At 46.8% G+C, this 8,815-nt stretch overlaps 1 long non-coding RNA gene across 1 annotated transcript; it reads right to left on the bottom strand.

Annotated features, from left to right (window-relative positions):
- Nucleotides 1-7,264: 7,264 nt before the first annotated feature.
- LOC108514687 (uncharacterized) lies at nucleotides 7,265-8,420 on the bottom strand. Its single transcript, XR_001881299.1, has 3 exons — nucleotides 8,309-8,420; nucleotides 7,771-7,887; nucleotides 7,265-7,517 (listed from the first exon to the last, which is right to left on the bottom strand). It is a non-coding gene; the product is annotated as an uncharacterized LOC108514687 (long non-coding RNA).
- Between the last annotated feature and the right edge of the window lie 395 nt (nucleotides 8,421-8,815).

The following is an 8,815-nucleotide window of genomic DNA, read 5'->3' as shown; positions in this document are numbered from 1 at the left end:
GGGTTAAAAAAAAATTTTTTTTTTTTTTTTTTTTTTTTTTTTTTTTTTTTTTTTTTTTTTTTTTGAGATGGAGTTTTACTCTTGCCCAGGCTGGAGTGCAATGATGTGTTCTTGGCTCACTGCAACCTCCACCTCTCAGGTTCAAGTGATTCTCCCGCCTCAGCCTCCCAAGTAGCTGGGATTACAGGTGCGTGCCACTATGCTGGCTAAATTTTTGTATTTTTAGAAGAGATGGGGTTTCACCATGTTGGTTAGGCTGGTCTCAAAGTCCTGACCTCAGGTGATCTGCCCGCCTCGGCCTCCCAAAGTGCTGGGATTACAGGTGTGAGCCACTGCACCCAGCAGGAGATAATTCTTAGAGAGCCCTTAGTACTGTACCTGGCCTGTACAGACGCCTGCCCAAGCAATGTGTTCATTATTGTGACAGTCTCATCCTGCTTGCTTTCTCTCAGCTCCTGGGAGGTTGAGAAATGTCACTCTTCTCTGATAGGCGCTTTTCCTGAGGGCAGTCTGTTCCACCAGTCACTCTGATTGGACCCTTTGACATAGTGAGATTTGGCTCAGTCCTCACCTCCTCCAGGAAGTTTGCCAAGATGAACCCAAGTCCTAAGAGCCTCCTTGCTGTAGCCTCATTTTTTCAATGATTTGTCTAATTTCTTCCCTCTGCAGCCCTGCACAGACTCTGCACGTTTCATAGTGTACAAGGCGTTGTCCTAGCCATCTTGCTGCTGGAAGACACTGTGAGGGTTGCAAGCCTGGCACCAGGAGCCAGGCTGCCTGGGTTGGAATTCAGTCTCCACATCTGGCCAGCTATATGGCTTTGGGCAAGTTGCTTGACTCCTCTGGGCACCCAGCCCTCAGTTTCCCTATTCTATCTTGCTTATTACTGTGATATGAGTGAAGTAGTGCAGGTGAAGGCCAGGTACCTGCACTGAGCAAGTGCCCAATAATCCCAGCACTTAGGGAGGCTGAGGTGGGTGGATCACTTGAGGTCAGGTGTTTGAGACCAGCCTGCCCAACATGGTGAAACCCCATCTGTAAAATACAAAGATTAGCTGGGCTTGGTGGCAGGTGCCTGTAATCCCAGCTACTTGGGAGGCTGAAGCATGAGAATTGCTTGAACCTGGGAGGTGGAGATTGCAGTGAGTCGAGATCGCACCACTGCACTCCAGCCTGGATGGCAGAGTGAGACTCTGTCTCAAAAAAAAAAATAATAATAATGAATTAAAATAAATAAATAAATAAAAATCAGGCCAGGTGTGGTGGCTCATACCTGTAATCCGAGCACTTGGGAGGCCGAGGCGCATGGATTACTTGAGGTCAGGAGTTTGAGACCAGCCTGCCCAATATGGTGAAACCCTGTCTCTACTAAAAATACAAAGAAAATTAGCCAGGCATGGTGGCACGTGCCTGTAGTCCCAGCTACTTGGGAGGCTGAGGCAGGAGAATCACTTGAACTTGGGAGGCAGAGGTTTCAGCGAGCCAAGATTGTGCCACTGCAATCCAGCCTGTGCAACAGAGCGAGACTCCATCTAAAAAAAGAAAAAAATCAGCAGATGAGAACACTGAGGCTCAGGAAGGAGAAGAGCTTGATTATTAAGTACCTACCAAATGCAGGGCGCTAGATAGATACACTCTCTCATTTTTTCCTCCCAGAAGACAGGTAGATACTTTTGTCTCTTTTGCTCCTGAGAGACTCAGTTGCACAAGTCTGCAGGACCAGGGAGAACAGGAGTTGTTCCTGATATGAAGCATCTGACAGTTAGTATCTGATACGAAGTCTAGAGTTCCTCTTTGCCTGTTTCGTGATGGAAGGGTAAAAAGATGTGGGTTTTTTGGGGTCCCCTAGGCATAGACCTAGAAGGCCAGAAATAAACATTTATTTTCCTCTCTGTTTTGCCTGAAAACCCAGGTGGGCTTTCAAGAGGATAAAGGAGTTATTGGGAAAGTGGGGTTTCATTCGAGGACCCCCTAGGGTCTCTTGTAACAGGCGGTCCTGCAGCATTAAAGGCTCTTGCAGAAGAGCGTGGGAGTGAGCAGCAGGGGGCGCTACGACCTCGGCGGAGAGAGGCGGCATCCCTGGGGAAACAGATCCCGGGCTTTGAGTGCTTAGGGGCAAAGTTCAGCCTGAAATAGGCAGGCAGCAGCACCCCAGCCCGCTCACCCACTCAGGAAACTTGAACCCGAGAGCTGAGAGCTAGAGAGGCCTCCCGAAATCAGGATCAGTATGGTCATTGCAAGCACTGGCTTTGGAGTTTGTGGATTTGTAATTGAAAATCCACTCAGCACTTTCTAGTTATGTGACCCTGGTCAGGTACTTAACCTCTTGGAGTCTCAGTGGCCTCATTGAACAAAAATTAACACCTGTTTCATGGGGCTCTCAGGAGGATCAAGGCAATGATGCGTGTAAATTTCTTAGCATAGTGTCTGGCATCTATGAGCACTCAGTGAAGGGCAGCCAGTGTTTCTATTAAGGGTCATGTGATTTGCAGGGTAGTCCCAAAGAGGCGAGGCCCCTGCCCTGCAGTGTCTAGAGCCCCTCTGCTGCTGTGGACACCTGCTTTGGTTCCTCAGTGGGGCTCACTTTCTGGGACACTGGACTGTCTGAGCCTCTTTCTGCCAAGCAAATTGCCCATGCCCCCACAGCCCTGCTTGTCTCCAGATACCTAAGACTCCCATTTGGGCCAACAGGTTTGCTGGAGGTCAGTGGGGAGGAGGAGGGCAGTGTAGTTCCTGCTCTGCTATGAACTTGCTGAGGCCTGTGTTGCCTGGTATAAGTCCCTTGCCCTCTCTGGGCCTCGATTTCTTCATTTCGATCTAGAGGAGCTGCAAGAGATAAGTGTTGGGATCCCTCTCAGCCCAGCCTCAGCATCCTATGAGTGCGTCCCCATCCAGGAAACATATGTGCATTTTAACAGGGCCCTTTGCTGGCTAAATGTGACAGTGTGGTTTGAGGTAAAGAACAGATAGGCTTCTAGCTAAGGCCCATGGACGAGAGAGCTTGTGGACAACTTTTCTCAGTAAAGAAGTGGCATGGGCCTTCCACACTGTCCAACATGCCCTTCCTGTGTCTCTCCTGAATTTCATTGTCCCCAGGATCAGGGTCCCTATCCTCTCTCCACACCACCCAGCACAGTCTGCTGTAAGAAAGAAAAGAATAATTTTCCCTAAGGCACGAATGACTGATAGGGCTAGAGCTACCCATTCTGAGGAGATTTGAACTTGGGCAGGAGTAGAGTGTTTTATCCAGATAAATTAGACTCTATTTATGGAATCCCAGCAAGAGACTTTGAAACTGGAAGGATGTAGCCTCCATTCAAGTCACAGCAGCCTCATTCCCTGGCTTTGCTTGTGCAGGTGCAGCGGCCAGCACAACTGGTTCAAAAGAAAGCCGGTGGCACACAGAACGAAGAAGAATGAAGACACTGGACGTCATCAAAATCACAAACTTTTGTGCTTCAAAGGACACCATCAAGAAAGTGAAAGATTTTCCCACATAATAGAAGAGAATAATTGCAAGTTATATATCTGACAATAAACTTGTATCCAGAATATATAAATAACTCTTACAACTCAACAACAAAAAGACAAATGCCCAATTTAAAAATGGGCAATGGACTTGAAAAGACATTTCTCCAAAGGAGATATACAAATAACCGACAAGCACATGAAAAGAGCTTGGTGTCATTAGTCATTAGGGAAATGCGAATTGAAACCACAATGAGATACTACTTCATACTCACTAGGATGGCAATTATTAGAAAGATGGATAACAATAGGTGTTGACGAGGATGTGGGGAAATTGGAGCCCTCAGTGGGTGGGACTGCAGCCACTTTGGAAAAACAGTTTGGCAGTTACTCAAAGAGTAAAACAGAGTTACCATATGACCCAGCAATTCACTCCTAGGTGTATACTTAAAAGAATCAAAAACAGATCTACACAAAACCTCCTATGTGAATATTCATAGCAGCATTACTCATAATAGCTAACAAGAGGAAATACTGTCCATAAAATGATGAATTGATAAATTAGTATATATCCATACAATAATTTGAATAAGTGAGTTTGGCCACTGAAAAGAAATGATGCACTTATACAGGCTATGACATAGATGAATCTTGGAAATATGCCAAGTGAAAAACCCAGAGACACAAGAGGCCACATACTGTATGATTCCATTTATGTGATGTCCAGAATAGACAAATCCATGGAGACGAAAGTGGATAAGTGGTTGCTAGGGCTTGAAGGAGAGGGGGATGGGGCATGACAACTAATAGGTATAGGGTTTCTTTTGAGGGCAATGAAGATGTTCTAGAATTAGATAGTGGTGATGGTTGTACAACTTTGTGAATGTACTAAAAACCACTGCATTGTACACTTTAAAGAGCAAATTTTTATGATATTAGAATGCTATTGCAATTTTTTTTTAAAAAAAAAGCTCATGGAAGCTGGGTGTGGTGGCTCTCGCCTGTAATCCCAACACTTTGGGAGGCCGAGGTGGGAGGATTGCTTGAGTTCAGGAATTCAAGACCAGCCTGGGCAACATAGCAAGACCTTGTCTCTGCTAAAAATTAAAAAAAAAATAGCTGGATGTGATGGTGTGTGCCAGCTACTCAGGAGACTGAGGTGAGAGGAGTGCTTGAGCCTGGGGGGTTGAGGCTGTGGTGAGTCATGCCACTGCATATAATTGTGCTTGTAATTCTAGCAATTTGGGAGGACAAGGTGGGCAGATCACTTTGGGCCAGGAGTTTGGGACATTAACAAGCAGTTGCTCTGTAAACAGGAACCTGGACTCTCTTAGTGCCAGCAACAGCCAAGAGGCACCGCCCATTTCATTGTCACTCCAGCCTGGGTGACAGAGTGAGACCTTGTCTCAAACTGCACCCACGTCTCACAAAAAACAAACTAACAAAGCTCATGGAAAGAATGGGGAAGTTCTTGAAACCTTCAACAAATAATAAATGCCCCATCCCCACACCCAACACACAGCTATCCTAGTGTACATGGTGACTCTTCTTTAGGGCACATTTTCCATGCAGACGGAAATGCCCTGGGCGGCCCTTTAGAAATGTGTGTGTAGGGTATTTCTGGTGGGCACGATGTTAAGAGACAACTGCTGGCATCATTGGGTGACCTGTAAGAAACCAAGGGTACGAGACACTCTGCAATGCATGGGCCATCTCACAATGAGGGACTGTCTTGCATTCCACGTGACTTTTGAATGTCTCTCAGGACACTGATGTAGATTAGATGATTATCTAATCTAAAAACTCAACTTTGCTTTACATAATAAACATCAGGCATATGTGCAAGGCTTTAACACACACCAAATTTTCCAAGAATATAGCTGCCCTGTCAGTTGGGAAGACTGCATGGCATCTCCTGTTGAATGTCAATAATCTATCCCCCAAAATGAGTTGTTCTGTGTGAAAACGCTTCTGGGAACATATTTCCTTTCCTTTCATCTCTTTTTGTTTATTGTCTTTTCATTATTCTTAAAGGGAAAAAAGTTATATTGTTATTGGTTAACCCAGTCCCTTAACCAGTTTCCTAACATCTAACTAAAATACAGTAAAATGCTTATATTTGTAACAAACAGTCATACTAGGTTGTAAGATGCTTAAAGTTTTGCTTCGTGGTCACCACATAATTGATATAGACATTAACAAGCAGTTACTCTGTAAACAGGAACCTGGACTCTCTTAGTGCCAGCAACAGCCAAGAGGCACCACCTACTTCATTGTCAATCTCATGTTATTTATTTATTTATTTATTTATTTATTTATTTATTTATTTATTTATTTTTTGAGGTGGAGTCTCGCTCTGTCAGCCAGGCTGGAGTGCAGTGGCTCAATCTCAGCTTGCTGCAACCTCTGCCTTCCGGGTTCAAGTGATTCTCATGCCTTAGCCTCCTGAGTAGCTGGGATTACAGGTGTGTGCCACCACGCCTAGCTAAGTTTTGTATTTTTAGTAGAGACAGAATTTCACCATGTTGGCCAGGCTGGTCCCAAACTCCTGGCCCAAAGTGATCTGCCCACCTTGACCTCCCAAAGTGCTAGAATTACAAGCACAAGCCACCGCGCCTAGCCACCACTTTCATGTTTTTGAAAACATAACTTAATTCAGACAGTCTACTGATTGTATTTAGAATGTACCTTAATTATCTTCCTGTACATTATTTCTTTTAAAAAAGTTATATTGAATTTTGGAGACATATACACACATTTTTCCCCATGTAAATACCAACCAGCAAGCACTGGAGTGAAGTTACATATATTCTGTTAGGGAGTGGTTGTGCAGGGAGAATGTTAACCGGGGTGGAGTTCTGTGGGTAGACCTGAACTTTGTTTCTCTGAGCACAGGAGGGAGTATGATTCTCTAGTCCTGTTGCAGCTTGAAGGACTTTGGAGAATGTATCATTCTTTTTCAGTTCACAGGGAAAAGACAAAGAGGCCTGGAGATTTCTCCAGGGTCATACAGTGCCCATGGTAGAGCTGAGCTGGGAACCCAGACTCCTAGCATCCAGATGGGCAGCAGCTCTGGGCTTTACACCAGGATCTCAGGCTGGCAAATTGGAGCGGCCTGTGGAAATACAGGCCACCAGACAGGTTTGGTGGATCAGTCACTTTGCCTTGAGCAAAGCAACCTCCAAACATCAAGTAACTAAAGTATCGTGTTGTCCCTGCTAGTGGAAGGTTAGTGCACTCTTGGTAAACACACCTACTGGCTATTTATAGAACTCAGTCTGGGGACCAGACTGAGCCTTTCAGCATAGTCAAGTCAGGATGTGGGAGCCAAGCAGAGAGGCTGGGAGGTGGGGCCCAATGGTCTGCAAAGCCTGTCTGTGCACCTGCTGCTGGGGATGGGGAGGTCAGGGCAGTCCTGGCTTCCAAGAAAGCAAGCCCACAGTCCCAAGGTGCTTCTTCCCAGATGGCACTGCAGATTCATCCTGATGAGGGTGTCCTAGCCTAGTTTCCCCCAAGCAGGGCCCAAATCAGAGGCTTTTGTGGGATGAGTTCTTTGAGTACATTCCCAGGAAGCTGGGAAGGGGGTAAGTGGTCCAAGGAGGCGTGCTGGGCTTGCTTCTGCTCAATGTGGTGGGGCCTTATAAGAAGCCTCCTGAAAATGAGTCCCAGAACTGCCTTCCTGGGAAAGAAGGGGTGCCATTTATTCATCCCCCCTGTGATCGGGGTAACCCATGAAGTGTTTATGCTATGTTGCATTTGGGTGAGCACCAGGTGGGTTCGGGGCCCCTCAGTCAGGAAAGCCTGGGGCAGATGAAAGAGGACAGGGAGGAGTCAGAGGTGAGACTGGGACAGTTTGCACCTTCATAAAACAAGCAAAGCTGCATTGGAGCTGGTAGCTTCAGGGCTGACTGGGACATGAAAGAAGGCTAAGGAGGTCTGCAGTGGTGTCAAGAGGGCATTGGTACAAGCGGCTGGGGAGATGAAACTAGGAGCAGATTAGCAGTTGGTGGGAGTCCAAATTCCAGAACACGTGCAATGTGTCTCTTGCCCTGTGTGCGGTACAAAGGGAGAGGTATAATATATCACAATCAAAAGATAGAAGATTTCAATCTCCCCAGAAAGTTCTCTGTGCCCTGTTTTACCTGCCCTCCACCTGCTTTTTAGTTCTGGTAGCAATAGTGTTACATGGTCCCTCTCCCCACTCTTTTTTCTCTCCCTCTCCCTCCATCTCCTCCATCATTCTCTCTGTTCCTTCCGTGTGCCCCTTTCTACTCTCCTAAGCTTGCTGGGAGCCTGGCTCACCTGCTGAACTACACGCTGGATGCTCTTTGAGAGTAGGAGACGCACCATGTTTGCTTTTCCATCTTCTCCCATCCCCTGTGAACATGTATCTCAGATGGCAGCCAGTGGCCCCAGCCCCTGAAAATCAGAAAGAGTATGACTAAAGTCCTCATTTCATGCCCGAGGGAACCCAAGGCCCTGTAAGATGCAAATTCCTGCAAACCATCCCCATCCACTTTGGCTTCAGACTGCTGCCTAAGTGGGGTCTGATTGTCCTTTCACTGTGAGTTTCAGTTGTTTCTTTATCTCTTCCCCACAGTTGACCCAGTCGTAGGGCCTGGAACTTTCTCCTTAATATTCCCATTCTAAAGCCACCGCAGGTAGTAGAAAAGTGACAGAAGATTCTTGGGTCACCAGGAGGTGTCTCATTGTGCTCCAAACAGCGATAACATCAAAAACCTTTCACGTTTTACATTTTACTTTGAAAAAGTTCTGCCAGCCTCCATGTCAACTGGTTATTCCTTCCCCACCCTTTTGAGAGATGAACCTCCCCCAACACCTCTGGGTCCAGGCCATCGCACTCTGGAGCAAACCAGCCAGGTTCTTTCCATTCTGGACCAGCTCTGCAGGACCAAGGCCACCTGTGTTCTCAGTCAACCCAGGGGTCTGGTCTGTAACAGAGTTCATCATCAGCAGGAGGTACTGAAGCTACGGCTCCCATGGAACCCCAGAACCTCCTCCATGGTTCCCTCAGGATTCTGGAATCTCCATCCTGTTAGGTTTGGCCAGAGGCCTCCCTGCCTCAGGGGCCTTCTCTCTCTAGTGGGAACTGGCGTAGCTTCATCCTGGGATTGGAGTCAGATCTCAAACAAACTGCCTTCTCAGGGAGACAAGCACCCCAGAATCCACTAATCTCCTTCTCCAGCGGCATCGTGTTGCTTTTTGCGATCTTAATCTCTCCTGGCAGGCTGCGCTGGAAAAAGTGCCAGGGGAAACAGGATCTTTCTGGGCAAAACCAGGGCTACCTCCCAGTCCACTCCCTCACACCGCTGGGCGTGCGCTGCCC

This window comes from Rhinopithecus bieti, unplaced genomic scaffold, assembly GCF_001698545.2.
Source record: "Rhinopithecus bieti isolate Rb0 unplaced genomic scaffold, ASM169854v2 scaffold_31548, whole genome shotgun sequence".
NCBI classification, from domain to species: Eukaryota; Metazoa; Chordata; class Mammalia; order Primates; family Cercopithecidae; genus Rhinopithecus; species Rhinopithecus bieti.
This window is presented reverse-complemented; position numbering and strand designations above follow the sequence as displayed.